Consider the following 17669-nt stretch of genomic DNA (forward strand, 5'->3'; position numbering starts at 1 on the left):
TTTCGAGGAAAAAACTAATGCAAGAATTATAGAACAAGTTTATAATTTAAGAGATGAGGCAGACCGATCTTGAGACAAAGCTTTGGATAGTCCTTTGCTCTCTGGATAACTTGAGACTGCGGTTTGGTATTAGTTTCAGTAAAAGTAAAATGCCAGTAGAAATAAATCTCATGAAAAGATGCTATTAAGAGCATTAAATGTACACATGCATATAGCATTGAGCTCAGGGCCTGATATTTACTAAACATTCATTTGTTAATTGTTTGATGTATTTACCAATTTCATATTACTGATATGAAATACCAGTATTTCAGTTCGATTTACTTTCTTTTCTCCTCAGCAATTTCTTTTCTCCTACCCTCTGATAAATCTAAACAATTTACACTCCCTTCATTATTCTCCATCTAATCAGTAACACATTTTTTGAGGATCCTTCTTTTTTGTCATCTTCCTGTTCCCCTACTCCCAACTTTAGGCATAGGAATCTTGGAAATCTCATGGTTAGGTAGAGGGGGGAAAAGGCTCCAGGAAAACATTAAGGGGAATAAAAGAATCAAGAGGCAGCTGTGGAAATCATGGCCTCCAATGGGGTCAATAGCAGAATAAAGAAATATTTCAGAGTTTGAGACAGCTGGGCATTATGCTGGGAATAAGGGAAAAAGCCAAATATTCTGATATGATACAGACATAAATGGTTCTAGAAGAAGGTGAAGCACGTTTCATTGTGTGTTGATGATTTGGTAATAGAAGGAAGGAGAATTCAGTGTATTTTTGTGAGGACAATCTAAGCAGCAAAAACGCAAGCATGGTATAAGACTGTGCTGTGTAATACGGTAGCCAGCAGTCACACGGCTATTTATATTAAAATGAAACAGCCCTTGTTGAAAATCCAGCTTCTTGTTCACACTAGTCATGTTTTAAGTGCTCAATAGCCCCGGGTGGCTAGTGGCTACTGTTTATTGTAGACTATAACCATCAACGCAGAAAGTCCTGTCGGACAATTCTTCCTGGACAAAAATAAAAGGAGGAATTTTCTACGTGGTTTTTCCACTGACCAATTAGTGCCGTTCATTCTTTTGAATGTTAGGTGTACAGGGATGATTGCAACAAAGTTCTGGCCCTCATGGAGCTTTTAGCCTAGTTGGATAAATGGACAAAGATAAGCAAATGCTAGCAATGCAATGAGCCAGCCACCGGATATACGCAGGAACAGGGAGGGAGGGATACTGTTTAACTGGGGAGGAAACTAGCTTTGAAACACTGCTTAGCCTTTCATTAGCTGTGTGGTTTCGGACAGATCCCTTCAGTTCTCTGGACCTTAGTTCATTCGTTCAGGTGTTCGTGTAGTTTTTACTTCCTTCTTGCTTTGGGTTTTCAACAGATATGTTTTGGATATTTTTCTTGTGTGTTATGCAGGGTAGGGAATACTTGGAGCCATTGTACGTCTGGCTAAAATAGAACTCATTTGATCCATCTAATTTTTCACTAAATAAATGTCATTGTTTTCTCTGGTTTTATTACATCCAAAAGACTTCCCCTTGGTTATCAGAACTACCTCATCTATTTATTCATCCAATTGTTCCACAGACACTATTGAACACTTGCTATGTGATATGCAAATTAAAGACATATAAATGGGAATGTCAGGGCTTTTGTCCTGAAAAATCTAGTGAGATAGACAGAAATACAAAAATACTACAATATGATGTGATGGTGTGAACAACAGGGTCTATGGGATTTAAAAAAAAAATAAAGGATATCTAACTAATATTCAAAGAAGATAGTTGATCCCATTATTCATCCATAAAATAATACATTTCACTGATTATGTGTCTTCAAACAATGATGAAAGCCATACACATTGTATATATAATGCCATGCTTAGTTATAATTCAACAAATGGCAATTCAACTCTTATTAACAAATGGGAAGCTTTTGGGAAGAGAAGATGAGAATTCAGTCAATTGTGCATAAAGGCTTTCAAATTGAAAGGTTGAGCAGAATCCACCTGAAGCAGTCTATCTGTAAGTCAATACTTGATATCTGTTAGTAAAAATATTCCTTCAGCAAACATTTACTGAACAGCTACTCAGTGAGAACACTCGGTTCAGGGTAGGAAGGATACAGCGGTACGCCGGGCATATTCTTTGCCCTTCACTGAACTTCGTATCTAAGAAGACACATTTAAAAAATGGGTTTGTAGCTAAAGAGATAGTTGACAAGATGTTTTAAGAAGTCAAAGGAGTGGAATAAGTATCCTATAGCAGGCAGAATTTCTGGTAGAATATGATGGTATATTTTAGACTTTAAAAATGAAGAAGAATATCTCCAGAAAGTGTAAATAGCAAGAATAAAAGCTCAAAGGGGAAATGCAGGATCTGGTTGGTGTTTCATGGTTTAGTACCAGGAGCCTGGTACTAAGCAACGTATCTTAAGGATACGTACTTTTTGCAATAACACCTTGATGTATTTTAAAGATGAAGAATCTGGGGGTCAGAGAATTTTAAATAGATAACTTACCTGAGGTCACAAAGTTAATACATGTTTAAGCCATGATTCAAATTCAAAGCAATGTGACATCAAAGTATTTTCACGCGAGTATTAGTAATATAGGTAGTCTAGCTGGTCATCAGAAGGGGAGTATCGAAACATGTGACTAGAAGGTCACTCTGCCAGATACTTGAGGGTCTTGAAAGCTGAGCTAAAAAAAGCTTAATCTATCTAAATATTATTTAAAAATCATTCCAAGAAGTTTAAATACACAAAAAATTTAAGTGTATCCTGAAATTAATCCAGTTGTTTCACAAGTTAAATTCAGGAGATTGGGAATAATAAAAGAAAATGCCTAGGCTTATACTTCTCAATTTTCTGAGCCTATAGCAAAAACCTAACAAAGACAGAGGAAGAAATAGAAAACTCAGCTACTGAACTGAAATAATGGCAGGTAGGTGTGTATATGTGTTCATGGTTAAATGGAAGTGCCATGTTCTAGTTATGAAATTCAGGTGCCACAAGAAGTCCCAACCAAAGGAAATAAAAGTATATTATCTATTCAAGCTGCCATGCCAGCCAGTGACAAACAACAGATTAAGACCAAATTGGCCGGCTTGGGATGCTGACCAAAACTTGGTTCCGTCCCAAGGATGCAGCTGCCAGGATGTATAATTGTGTTTCTACAACATGGAAATTAACCCACAGCATGAGGACTGACTTGTGTCCTCTTCTCCAATCCCTTCCTCTGAGGACATCAGAGTCACTCCTGGCAATCAACTCGTTGTTGATTCTATCCTGACCCTCATCATCTATTCGGTTCAGCCTGCACTGAGACTTTCACGACAGAAATTGGAGGCATCCGTTCTCTGTTCCGACTGTGAAACTTGCCATTTAAAGAGAGCGAGAACCCCCCCACACACACACACCCACGTGCATGCGTGGAGATAAACACACCACACAGAGTCACACGTGGGAAATAACCCTGCAACCGCAACGAGAGATCCCGATGTAGGACGAACACCATCAGTGGCACACAGTGAAGAGGCCAATAGGCAGCGGTATCAGAAGACACGTTTTGGTGATGCCATTGGCGGCACAGTCATTAATTTCAATATCTGACAACCGGGAAGCGAAAGGGAACCTACCTCTGTCATTCACTCGGGCTGCTGATTGATTGATGCCAACCTTTCTCTCTTTCCCTGGCCTCCCATCATCTTTTATCCCTCTCCGGCGAGATCCCCAGCTTCCCCCAAGCAGAGAACTCACGCCAAAGCAAGGGCTTCTTCTTAATTGCACTAAGTGGAGTGCAGATCTATAAAGGTCACGGTTGCTTTCTAACCAGCTGTCGCCCAAACCGAACGCCTTTCAAATGTGACTAATTATCGAACTGGTAGAGATGGCCTGCGTCTCTCTGGAGTCAGTCGGGGCAGCACGGGAGATGTTTCTGCTAACACAGAGGATGTGTGTAAGGAGCCCACAGGAACAGTGTCCTGTCATCGCTAGATAGACATTCCTTCCCATGATTCATTTAAAACTAAATCAGGACTCGGGTCACCACAGTGACAAGGGCGTGTTTTTAAGTACGGTGATGACAACTATTTTCTTAATAAAGACACCTGCTGGAGAACTGTACTAGAGGGGAAAAAATGCATGTGCTTTTCACACTTAAGTGAAACATGGATTCTTAGGATGGTTCAGACCACCAATTAGAGGCAAAGGACGCACTGGCGATGTAACGCGCATGTCATCGTGATTGCAGAGAACAAAGATGAAGCTGGCAGTTCCGTTATTACTTAAAAGATGTGGAGGGCATTCTTATTGTCACTGCGGAATACACATTCAGATAATATAGAAGACATATACTTCTTCACTCAGAGTGGGCTTAGAACAGGCCACCACCCAAGGTAATGTGGTGCAGCAATATCTGTTTTATGATCACCTAAAATGTTCAGTGATAAATGAACAAAACATGTCAGTGGAGCTCTTTGGAAAAAAAATGACGATGTTTTCTAACAATATAAATTCATAATTAAATACATATATAATAAATGTTTGCAGGGGCCCAAATTCAGGAACAAGTCACTTAAAATATTCTGTCCTTGCTCTTGGAAGGCTTGATATAAATCTCAGAATGTATATTTTAGATATGAGGTATATTTACAGAACAATCATAATAAAGTGCAAAGATAACTAGAATAAATGCTCTCATTGAATGTTCTTGTTTCAACGTTATTCGGAAAGGAAAAACAAAGGAATACAAAACAAGGGGCACAAAATTGTAAATAGGTTATTGTTATGGTACCTTTCTAGTTTACTATATGAATTTCTCCAGGCTCTGTCAGAGTGTCAGAAAAGTAAGCAAGAACAATATGCAAACCAAGTACCATCTGAATAATTTAAATATTTGATAGTAAAGGAGAAGAGATTAAACAGTGTAACAGAAAAGTATACCTTCCCCTCGAGGGGTGCGATGTAGCTTCATTACATGCCCTAACTTAATTTATTTTCAATCATAGACAAGTACAGAAACAAGAAAAAGGAAGAATCCATGTCATTTAGGACCAAATCAAATCATTCTTATTAAAGTAAGATTGCAGAAGGTGGGGGAGACAGTGATAGTCATACCACCGAATTTATTTAGTATTTATTTAGCACCTGTTATGCTTCAACCACAGCAAGGCTGAGAATATAAAAATGAATCTTGATCCTGCCCTGAAACAGTGCTCATTCAGTGAGACAAATACGTAAGCGTAAATATAGAAAGGAAATATGTAAATATCACAGAAAAACGAAGGATAGAATGCTCTCGCTGCTGCCTTACGACACAAACGAAGACACTGCATCTCATTCGCAGGGCTGCTGTCCCAGCCCAGGGGTTCTGAACTTTATTTTGGTGGCTGTTCCAATGACTTAACGCAGCGAAGGCGGAAATGGTCCAGAAAAGAGCAGCTAAAATGATGGAGGCAGACAGACAGACCTGGGAGGTAAGATTAAAGAAGCCAAATGCGTATTGTTTGCCTAAGCGATGACATAGTCTTCATGTTTTTATAGTATACATGTCAGAGGAGTAAAGTAGGAGAGCTCAGTGGAATTTGAAAAGGTAGAAATTTCTGTACAAATCAAGGGTAAAAGCGTAATGACAGGTGTAAACTATAACATGGAAAAATTGCTTCTCTAGAAAGGTAGAATATCATCTCTTGGGGCATTTGATTTAGGTCTTTTTCTCTCCTGGCCTGACTCTAGAAAACACACACCAAATTTATTTTCAATTCAGTTCCCCCAACATTGTTTTAGGATCCCGTATGTTCTAGGTATCAAGACTAGTGTTAAGGAAGAATAAGTCAGGGTCCTGCCCTGGACAGTTTGGCTCAGCGGTTGAAGCACCGGCCTGCGGACCAGAGAGTCCCGGGTTCGGTTCCTGCTAAGGGCACGAACCTCGGTTGCAGTTTGTCCCCGGCCCTGGTTAGGGTCGTGTGAGTGGCAACCAGTAGATGTATCTCTCTCACATTGATGTTTCTCTCTCTCTCCTTCCAGCTCTGTCTGAGGATAGATGCAGAAATGTCTTCAGGTGAGGATAAAAAAAAAAGATAGGGCCCTGCTATAGATTAAACATGTGTGTCCCTCCCAAATTCATATGTTGAAACCCAATGCCCTGTGAGATGGTGTTAGGTAGCGGGTTCTTCAGGAGGTGGTGAGGTCATGAGGGCGGAGCCCTTATGCATGAGATCAGCGTCTTATAAGACAGGCCACAGAGGGTGCCCTCTTCCCTCTTCTGTGTTTGGTTACAGACGTGGATGGCGGTCTACCAGGAAGGAGATTCTCACCAGACTAGGAACCTGCACAACCTGCCTTGATTCCGCACCTCCAGCCTGCAGAACTATCCATCCCGTCTGTGGTATTTTATTATAGCAGCCTGACAACGAAGACTGAGCCCTGCACTTAGGGGATTTACAGTCCGAAGGAATTCCATGTCCTTCCCAGTATTCCACAAACGTTCCACCTCCTACTGATGCTTCTCTGGGACTGGAGAGTCCGGGTGTCCTAGATGATGTGGTGTTGCTGGGACCAAACCAAGCATACCTTCCAGCACACTGCAAAAGCACCCGCATTCCCTCCCTTCCCCACCTCCACCACACTCACACGTGCACACTTTATTAAAGAAAATAACTCAGGCATTTAGTATAGTAGCATCTGCTCGTTTTTTGGTGGCATGCAAAAATAAAGCAGTTGTAAGAAAAGAAAGATTGTTTATAGAAGGGAAAAGAGCAAGCCTAACCTCACAGTGTGAGAAAGGTATTTTTAGATAGTGGTGCTTTTCTAAAATCAATCAGTCAGCAAATACCAGAGGTGTGTCCACGTGCCCACGGGCCTGACTAGATTTGAAAGGTCTGTGTCTGTGAGCTTTCTCCAGCAGATCACAGGGATGTGGAGTATAACTGAAGGCGATGCAGCATCCTCTTTGGTAACCCGCAGAACAACCAGCGGAACAGCCGGGTCCGGGTTCCAGGTCACACAGTGAGCACTGCAGGTACCCCTGCCCTCTCTGTGGGTCGGGGATCCCTGCTCCTCCCTCTGCACTGGCTCACTTCCTCTGACCCAGTCAGGGGTGACCTGCCTGCACGGTGGGATTTCACACTGCTGGTCCAGTTACATTTGTTTCTTTGAAGTCAGCAAAACATCTCTGTCGAAGTGTGGTTTACACTTGAGATAACTGCCAAAAATAAGGTTCACCAAGTAACAAACTGTTCAGCTCTTGAAAGATTTCTTTCCCCAAGATTTGGACTACATGACACATAAAACAGGAAACGTGTGTTGCCTGGGGCGGGCAATATGCCAAGGACTTCACAGGCATTATTTTATTTAATCCTTAGGAAATTATCTTTAATCCCGAAAATACTATTCTGAGGCATTTGCAAACTGGGGTCCCCATTTTGCAACTGAAGAAGAGACTCAGAGGTGAGAAGTTGATTTTCCAAGGTTGCGATGCTAAATGGTCACAGGTCTGTTGGTAATGTCAGAGTCTAAGTTTTACCCACGGGCCTCCAGCCAGGGTGAGAGACAGATGCTAACGCTGAGGAATTCTGCACCAGGAACACGAAGCACCCCAGAGCAGTAGCAGAAAGATGGGAAGCCATTCAAAACTGCACCACTGTGTTATGACCTACACAGCTAATACGGTTCTCATCGTGATTATAATATACATGTCGAGAAAAGTTGACTTGGGTAGATATGGCTGAGCCCTTTAATAACTATATAAATTGAGAAGAAAATGACCTGATTATTCCTATATGTGGCAACTACCTTACTGTTTGTATGGATTGCTAAATATTAATAAAGGAAGAGAGCAAAAGGAATCAGACGCCACTGAGTATTATCAACTAGGGAGCATCAGCTTGGTTAACCAGAAGCTACAGCTTCACACACTCCAGGAGACAGCAACCTGTTCAACCTCCTTGGTCCACTCACCCAGACTAGGCAGGGAGCTATGTGCCTGTGCGGTACAAGCCAAAATGGCAACCATGAAGGCCTGTCCATCTAGCCTGGGAAAAGGATCGGATTGGATGAGAGACACAGGACCTGAAAGATCTAAAAAAAGGTATTGGTTCGGGGGAGGATCCAGCACAAGCCTGGGAAAGCTTGGGAAGTTGATTGGTTTGAAGAAGCACCTGCAGCCTTACAAAGAATCAATCTCTCTCTCTCTCTTTCTCTCTCTCTCTCTCTCTCTCTCTCTCTCTCTCTCTCTCTCTCTCTCACACACACACACACACACACACACACGCTCCATAGCAACCATGTCACCCTAGCAGCCCCAAGGGCTTCACACAGGCTCCAAGCCCAGCCTGGGTACTGGGGAGAGCGGTGGCCAGCTGACCTGAGCAGAACCAGGAACTAGACTAAGCTTTGATACGGACTAAACTTTGACATAACACAGAATCTCTGGGCATTGGCCTCATTTCTAGCCTAATGAAGACAAGATTGGACTTTTCCCAGGTGGGGCAGATGGAGACGACATTGGGGACCTGGGGCAGCCTTCTGTTTCCACCCAGATAAATCCTACCACTCCTGTACATGGGTCCTCAGGACGTTCTTTGCAATCCCATGAAAGAACCCCGCACCCACCAGCAAGCTTACCAGGCCATGCTGCTACCTTTATGTTATTTTGGCCATTAAGCCATGGGTTTTCATTTCTTTATCACTGTGATGTGAGAGATATGTGTATTTGTACTGTCTGATAAAACAGCCCAGACATCTCAGAATTTGTACTCCATGATGTGTATTTCTGTCCAGCATAGTGTTTAAAAGTTCGAGAATTTAAAGGCTTTCTTTCACAAAAGCCCTATTTGGCCACAAGCCTCACCACCCCCACTGCATATATACCCCTGACTTGCTCGTTGGGCATCTACCTGGCCCCTGTAGATGGCGGAGCTGGAGAGGCCTGAACTGCACGAGAATGAGCCTCGGATTATGCACAGAGGTACTAATCCTTATTCTGGTGAGAGGGCGGGTGTTTGTACGGCTATGAGCAAGTCATCACATTTCTTCTACAGTCATTTTAGTTTTTCTTATCTTCAAAGTGAGCAAAAGTATATATTTCTCTGTCTCTTTACTGGGAAATTTTCTCCTTATAGAATAACACCAGCTAATCAATGCTAAATGATTGACAGAATTGGAAAATCACCACTTTTCAACTTCAAAAGCAATAAGGGATCTTGATAATGATCACCTAGAATCTATTAGGTGAATGTCTGGTGGGAATTCTTCAACAGATGCTCTTGCCTGAGGACCACCGGTACCCACCGATCAATCTTAACATCTTCAGAGGAGAAACATCAGATGCCCCCTGCAGGGAGCACAGAGCACCAATTATCCACCACGTGTACCAAGAGACCAGAGATCCTTAACTAGACAGTCCCTCCATTGAAAATGTCTGTACTTGTTCACAGATCACACTTGATCTGTACAGTATTTGGCAAAAGAGTCTGGAGACAGAACCAGTGGAAGTGAACTTGAGACAAAGAACATAATTTTAGCCCTGGCTGGTTTGGCAGAGCACTTAGAGCATGGGCCTGTGGTCCCGAGAGACCCTGGTTTGGTTCCCACTAAGGGCACGTACCTCGGTTGCAGTTTGTCTCTGGCCCTGGCTGGTCGTGCGGGTGGCAGCCACTTGATGTGTCCCTTCATATCGATGTTTCTCTCTCTCTCTCTCTCTCTCTCTCTCTCTGTTCCATTCTCTCCCTCCCACTCTACCTGAACAAAAAATGGGAAAATGTCCTCAGGTGAGGATAAAAAAAAAAAAAAAGAACATAATTTTAGAAATGAAAAATGGAGAAAAACTGGACTTAAAGTTAAATGCGACTGAAAACAAGATTCTGTATTTAGAACTTAATCTGCAGAAAACTTTTCAATGAAACACTGTGTATAAATCAAAATGTAATGTTTTATTACCATTATCTGCCATCCTAAAATAGATGCCAGTTAACTGGAGACATTAAGTAGAATAAAAGCATCACAGTTCTCCCTTTTTACATTAAGCTGTTAAGTGCACGTTGTGACTTGCTCAAAAATCAACAAAAGACATATGAGCCACTTACTTGTATTAAAAACCCACCTAAGGCTACCGTGCCTTCCCGGGTCACCCTGAGACACTAAAGGATTGGTCTGTTTAGTTTTATAAACTTAGTTAGCCTCGATACTAGGAGCCCCAAACGCCAATGGTGAACGGAAAATTAAACAGAGACTCAGAGAGAAAAGGACTGGAGATGGGAAGGTGGTCAGGCAACTAACCACCTCACAAATGAACTAACCTCAAAGAGACAGGAGATTCTTTCCAGACCTGCACAATTACCTCCAATAACAGTCTTCCTCCTTTTCCTGCAGCCTGTCCCACCTTGTTAATTTCATCCCTCAGAGTGCTCATCGCTCTGTTCTATGGAGGCAGCCTAGGAAAGAGTTGGAGGAAAATGCCAACAGGGGAGCTGACATCACAGGTCAAGCCGCTAGGTCCTCTCTCCATGCATGATCGAAGACAAACAGTTCGTGGCCACGAACCCCTGTGGTGGTCATAGAGGTTGGCAAGAATGAGAACGGCTCAAACCAGATCGATGCTCGGTGGAGGAAACAGGGACCAGAGAACGACCCCAAAGCTCCTTGCACCATCTTTATAATGCACACTGACACCACAAGGAGAGCCCAGGGGGACCAATGGCACTTTGCAATGGGCCATATTGGGAACGAGACTCCTCTCAACCAGAAGGCAGAGGACGAATTTGGCTTCACAAAGCTTAGAAACAACCCATCTTGGGAAACACATAAAATTCCAAGAACTGACAGACCAGGCATGCCACTCACTTTCGAGTCTGCCCTGGGGCCACTCTGACTCATACTTCGGCTTCTGTCTCAGAGGTCACACAGCACCCCTTCCTGCCTCTCCTTCCTTACCTGCAGAGAAACTGATTTTATTCTCACTCCGACTCACCCTTGAACATCTGCAGCTCCAGTCTAGAGCCCGGAGGTCCTGGACCGTGACCGGGCAGAGCCAGGCCCGGCACAGAACCAGTCGGTGACCCTATGATGCTTTCCTTTTTTCTTTTCATTACTTCCGTTGATACTCAGTTTTACCCAATGGGTCAGGGTAAAAGTGGTTCAGGGTGAAGGGAACGGGGGTTCGATTCTGGAGAGATGTCTGGGCATTCTCGGTGGGATTTTCTCTTCCACAGAGACCCCTGTCCCAGAATCCCTTTTACCATTTGTCTTAGTTTCCTTCCATTCCTTGAAACTTGACTACGCTTCCTTTTTGTAAAGCAGAGTAATAAAGATGCCAACTCCGGGAGTTATCCTGAGGAATTCCTTGGTTAATTCACGCAAGTAGGATAAGTGCTTATAACAACATATAGTAAACCTTGTTAATTGTGAGCTATTCGTTATTGATGTACTGTAATTATTATTACAAATGGTGATGGGGGTAGTGAACACACAATATACAGATGACGTATTGTAGAATTGCACATCTGAAACTTATTTTATTAATCAGTGTCAATAAGTTCAATATAAATAAAACAATGAGTCAAACAAAAAAGAAAAATGTTTTTAAAAAGATATTCTCAATAAAACAATGTGACAATAGATAAGTCTCTGATAGTAACCTCAGACGAATCTGAGTTTAGAAAGGTCTGGTCATTTAATCAACGAGAGGTAACTTGTTCACCCATGTTTCAGTGTCTTAGTGTTTCTTGGACAGCTTGGTCTAGCTGACAATTTGCCCTTAGATTTTTGTAACTAACATTGGTCCAAAAATAAACACAGCTATGGCATAAAAGTAATGTACAGATTGCTACTAGAAACCTGTGATTACGATGAAAAGCGAAAAATGCATAGCATTTGCATTCAATCGGAGATGCTGCCACTAACCACTTGTGGGACTTGAACAATGCTACCTGACACCTCTGGGCCTGTTTCCCAGACCAAGACATGTGAGGAACTTACAAAGATCATGTTGAAGCGAGGGTGAAAATTCAATGAGATATCCGACTTAAGGCCTCCTAGCAATGCCCGCCACATGTTCAGGGCTTACGTCTGAAGGAGCCTGCTCTGCGGCTGTAGTCAGACACATCTGGATTCCAAGTCTGGCTCTTGCTCTTCCTCCCTGTGTGATCCAGCCAAGTGCCCCTCTTCTCTGAGCGGCTGCATTCTCACTTGTGTAAACAGCCCAAGTGTGTTGTGAAGCTATACATAACGCCTGTCACAGCGTCTGGACTGTGGGAAAAGGCATGACTGTCAGGGCACGACCACTGTGGATAAGGGCATCGCTTCCTTTGTTTCTGAGGTTGGACCGACTGTCCCACGTGTGTGGAAGAGTCAAGACTCCTCCCACCACCCAAACGAGCTACTCTCTCATCTAATTTGGAAATCAAGAATGTTTTCTCAAAAACCAAGTTGTTTCTTTACCACATCCCAGGTTTAAAAAAAGAAAAAGAAAACTCTGGTTGATGGGTGGAGGAAAAAAGTCTGACATCAGAGGGCAGAGATCCCCCTTCGGTATCTATGTGTCTTCACACACAGCATCGGCACGTTCTGACACCTGCGCGGGGCCTGCCGTGCTTGGGGGTACAGACAATGAAAGCTTGCCCCCCTTCTTGCCCCTGCAGCTAGGGACTGCAGCACTTGCTACCCTCCCAGGAGCCCAGGTCCCTAGCGAGGTCCACAAGAGCACTCTGCTGGCAGACGTGGCCTCTAGATGAGCAAGCTGCAACACCCCGGGGCTGGGATCCGGGGGAAAGGCAGGGAGTCAAGATTCGGTTCATCTCTGACTCTAGAAAGAGCCTGGGAAAGCGGAATCAGTCGAGAGAGACGGCTGCGCCATCCATCACTAGTCTCTCAGCGTCCCTTCTGTTGGACTAATGGTGCTGAAAGAAAAATAAATTAATTAAATAAATTAAAGAAGTTAAAAAGGAGAAATCTTCCCCGGCAGTTTGATTACTAGGCCACTTCAAGAGAGGCAATTTAAGAAAACAGCAAATGCCGCTGGAGGAACTGAAATAATAACAAGCAACACTAATGTAGCACCTTTCTTCTTCAAAGCACTTTACAGACATGAAATAATTAGGCCAATTAAAACTTGAAAAAGTAACCTACTGAGGGGCAACCTTCTTTTCACATGCAGTATGTCTGCTGGAAATAACTCTTGTCTTGTTTTCAATGCAAAAGAAGCTCGCAGGAAAACATGATACCCATAAATAACTAGGGGGCTTCATTTCAAAAGGATCTGGGTCTAGAAGCGTGTGGGCATATGAATCCAAAGTGTATTTTCCACAGCCTGGTTCTTCCCTGAGATGCCCCACCACGAAGCCTGTGCAGGCAAACGCCACCGATGAGGATGGATCAGATCAGCAGACAGCAAAGACGAGGCTGGGACTCAATGGGCGGAAAACCTGTTTGCCTCTTCGTGGTAAATTAATGCCCAAAGAGGAACCCCAGCGCCACTGAGCCAAGGGCCAAGTGGGCTGAGTTAGAAAGTGTTCTAAATTGAGAGTAAGGAGATTGAAGTCTTTGTTCAAGTTTAACAACTCATTCATTGTGTGACTTGGGAAAAATCACTTAATTTGTTGATGGTTTCAGTCTCTAACTGTGAAATGAACTGTTTGATTAGCTCTCTGGTTTCAAAGTATGTTCTGAAGCTCCTGGGGGTCCCCGGTGGGGACGGGGAACATCTCTGGTTCAGGAAGAGCAGCAGCGGTTTAATTCATGTTAGGTGCTGGAATGGTATGAGATGGGAACAGTTCCATGTCTAATTAAGTAAGAAAATCACTGGAATGGGTGATCTCTCAATTCTCTCGCAACTCAGATATTCTGAGATTTTATGAATGTTTGCAAACCTGGTAACACATAGGATACATTTCAATGAAAACTCCCACTGCATTCGCCTCGTTTGCTGGGATCGGGGAAGAGTGAAAGACGGAACAGTGTCCATGAGCTACTTCTTGTGCGCTGTACATGGGGGTCCAGGAGGGTTATTTTTCTTTGATTTGTCTGAACCTAGGTATAGTCAGTGTTAGCAGAGACCCCAAGCAGGCCTCTGCTCTCTCTGTTCCAGGTTCTCTGTCTGCCCCCCAGCTGGCTGGTTCTGATCATCCCGGCCTCAAAATGTGGGTTTGGGGAGGAACAGGGCGTTTCAGTATACTCCCCAGTCCTGCCATTTTTAGGGAGTCTTAGAGCATGCTGTCAGGGCAAGTCTCTGATTTAGGAGTATGTCTGCTCTCTGATCTGTAGCTCTGAAGGAGAAGAGGAATAAATGGGAGGATTTGGGCAAATAATCCCCCCACTACTAGCAGTGCCCCCCTTTTTCTCTGGAATCTAGCTGCTGTTAGGGAATTTTCTGACAAGGGATTCCCAGGAACACGTCCGTGAGTAGAGGATGCCATTTATCCCCATGAACAGTATCATGACTCGGAATTGTAAATGATAAAACGGAGACTAAATGGGTAAGTGCACCAAGTCCCAAAGCGTGGGTGTCAAAGACAAAAACAAGACCAGGCTTTCTGAATTCAACTCCACTACTTCCTCCATCCCCAAACTGCTTCTAAGTAACAGAAACCAATAGCACCCAGTTCATACAAAGCAAGATAAGTTTTGCTTCCTATACTTGTTATCACTTACTCTTTCTCTTCAGATGCTCATGGTTGGGGGACAGTGTGCCCGATGGAAAGAGTGTGGGTTTGAAGTCAGGGTACCTGGCTCTCAGATTAAAATCTCAAGCGACTTCACAAAAGTCATAGTCAAAACCATGATGTATCTAAAAGTTTTTTCTTGCCCTGGCCAGTGTTGTTCAATGGTTACAATGTCAGCCCGAGCACCAAAGGGTTGTGGGTTGGAATCCAAGTCAAGGGCACTTACCTGAGTTGCAGGTTCAATCCCTGGCCCTGGTCTGAGTGCATGTGGGAGGCAACCAATTGATGTCTCTCTCTCTCTCTCTCTCTTTTTTTCCTTCCACTCTCTAAAAGCATTGGAAAAAATATCTTCAGGTGAGGAGAAACAAAAATAAATAAAGCGTTTTCTTATTTACAAGAGTATGAGTAGTAATACCTACCCAGATACTTCATTAGACGCATGTATGATTTTAACATAGTCTTTGTGGGGACACATCAACATTACTTTAAAGTACTCTACCACCCCTGGTGTCATTTGAGATGTTTCTGTTTCTGATGTTTTCCATCCTTAGAACATGGCAACTGAGTAATGAGTCAAACTAAAGAGATGCCAGGAGCACAGATTTCCCCGATGAAAATAAAGGATTCCTAATTCCAGATGGGAAGCATTTTGGCATTTCCTTGGAGAATATCAGTAGTGAATTAAAATAGAAATAGATGCTCTACACTGAGCAAAAGTCTAGCAACTCATTTATAGGCCTATCCACACTCTAATTAAAATAGCACAATTATCTGGGAAATTGTGAGGAAAAGCCGCCAATACTATTGACTGTTTTTGCAAAGCCAACAATCACGGGAACTATTCAGTGACAACCCTTAATGCCCAGATACAGGATATAAAAGAAAAACAGTTAGCTATGGCTACAGAATAGATTCCAGTAATGACTGGGAAAATAAAGGTGGTTTAACAATCAGCCACAGGTCCTTGAGAGTCAGTCAAGGGTATGAGTTTAAACTGGTTGACCTCAGAGTACAGGGGCAGGGGGGAATGGGTGAGAAGAACCAAAGAACTTATATGCATGTATGCATAACCAATGACATAGACAACAATGCTGGGGGGGTGGGGGGGGTGGGATGGGGAGGAGGGTGTCTGGGGTGGGGGGGAAACATCTGTAATGGAAATAAATTAATAAAAATTGGAAAAAAATAAAATAAAATAAGCTGGTTGAACTAAGCAAGAGTCAGCTGCTGATTGTAAACAAAGAGCTCCCTTTCTTCTCCGACCCTATAGGCTCAAAAGCAGACAGGTGCCTGGACGCGGGGTACGACATTATCTCCTATGCCTCTGAGTCCATCCAGTGACTCTTGAAAGAGCAAGTTTCTTACCAGGAAACACTACACAAGATTTTGGCTTATGCCTAAGCGTACTGTCTCAGTTGTCCCTGGCGATAACGCAGATCAGCAAATCAGCACAGGCTCTCTGGATGCGGATTTGCAATTCATATTCCCAGCCCTAAAAGGCTTCTGTGTGTCTTCCAAATGGAGCCCAATTGATTGGGTTTTACCAACACGTAGCTTCCTCATTCTCTAATTAGCTAGTTTTACTATCAAATACTAACCACACTGAGGCAAATCAGTACTAGATTTTATTTTCATTTTTAAGTCTTCTTGAGAAGTAATTGACATATGACATTGTGTGAGGCCATATAAATAATGATTTGATGTATGTAGGCATTTACCAAATGATAACCTCAATAAGTTTAACACTGACCACCTCACGTGGTCACAATTTTTTTTCTTAAAATGAGAACTTTTAACATCTACTTTCTTAGAAACTTTCAAATATATAATACCATGTTGTTAACTGAAGTCATCATACTGTACATGACATCTCCCAAACTTATTTAGTTTAACTGAATGGTTTTACCTTTTTACTAGATTTACCCTTCACCCCTCGCCCCCTCCAAATAAAATCAATGCTTTATTTGTCCAAAAGAAAGTGCCCCAAATGCTCATTTTCTACACATTGTATAAATTAATATAGTTTAATACCTGCCTTTTCCTCTCCATTGCTGTGGTTGCTCTACCCAATATTTTGTTTCTCAGTAAGAACCATATGTATTTGCTACATCATGGCTTTTACTGATGTGCTACCAGAAACTTCTCTGGCTAGTTCAAAAGTTCTCCCCTAATTAGTTCCAGCTTCCTGCCTGTCCTAGCCCAGGTTGAAGACTAATGCTGCCCTGTCCGAGAAGACACCTTTGCCAAGAATTATCAGATTTACACAATCATATCTGAAATATCTGGTAAATATCTGAACACTGCACCCAGAGAAAATTGATTAATGACTTCCTCTGAGACACACATACTAACTTCTTCAGAAATGTGGGGAAACATACTAATCTTTTAGTTTTTGTTCAGCAGCAAATTCTGAAAACACACACACACACACACACACACACATTGTAGCTGTTTTGAAAATAAACAGTGATTTCCAGAGACAGTCAAATCAACGAAGACTTCTATATACTATCTACTTTTACTACACAGTTTTATAATTTACTTAATCCCACCACCTTCAAGAATAAATTTAATTTATATATTTTCTTAAATGCTACTTAAGGGTCTTTGACCTGGTTTCCAAGAATAGGCTTCATTGCCTTTTTTTTGGTACGTGCCCCTAGTGGGAACCAAACCCCGGACTCTCTGGTCCGCAGGCCAACGCTCCAACCACTGAGCCAAACCGGCCTAGGCTTCATTGCCTTCTGAATACCTTGAAATTGCATATGTTTTTCATGAGTGTGTGAGTGTGCGTGTGTCTGTCTGCCTGTCTTATTTAGGGAAAATTTATGAGGGGAGTGTTACTGCCTGCATTCTCAAAGTTTTTATGATGTCATCAGGACATCATAAAGTTTCTAACTACTAAGAAACCATCTATAATTTAACCTATGATCAGTTCGTCTTTAGAGTCTATAAAATAACAGGTGTCGGTGTTCTGTCCCCACATGTTAGCCTAACCCATACACTTCTTTC

Source organism: Molossus molossus, unplaced genomic scaffold (genome assembly GCF_014108415.1).
Source record: "Molossus molossus isolate mMolMol1 unplaced genomic scaffold, mMolMol1.p scaffold_m16_p_13, whole genome shotgun sequence".
Lineage (NCBI taxonomy): Eukaryota > Metazoa > Chordata > Mammalia > Chiroptera > Molossidae > Molossus > Molossus molossus.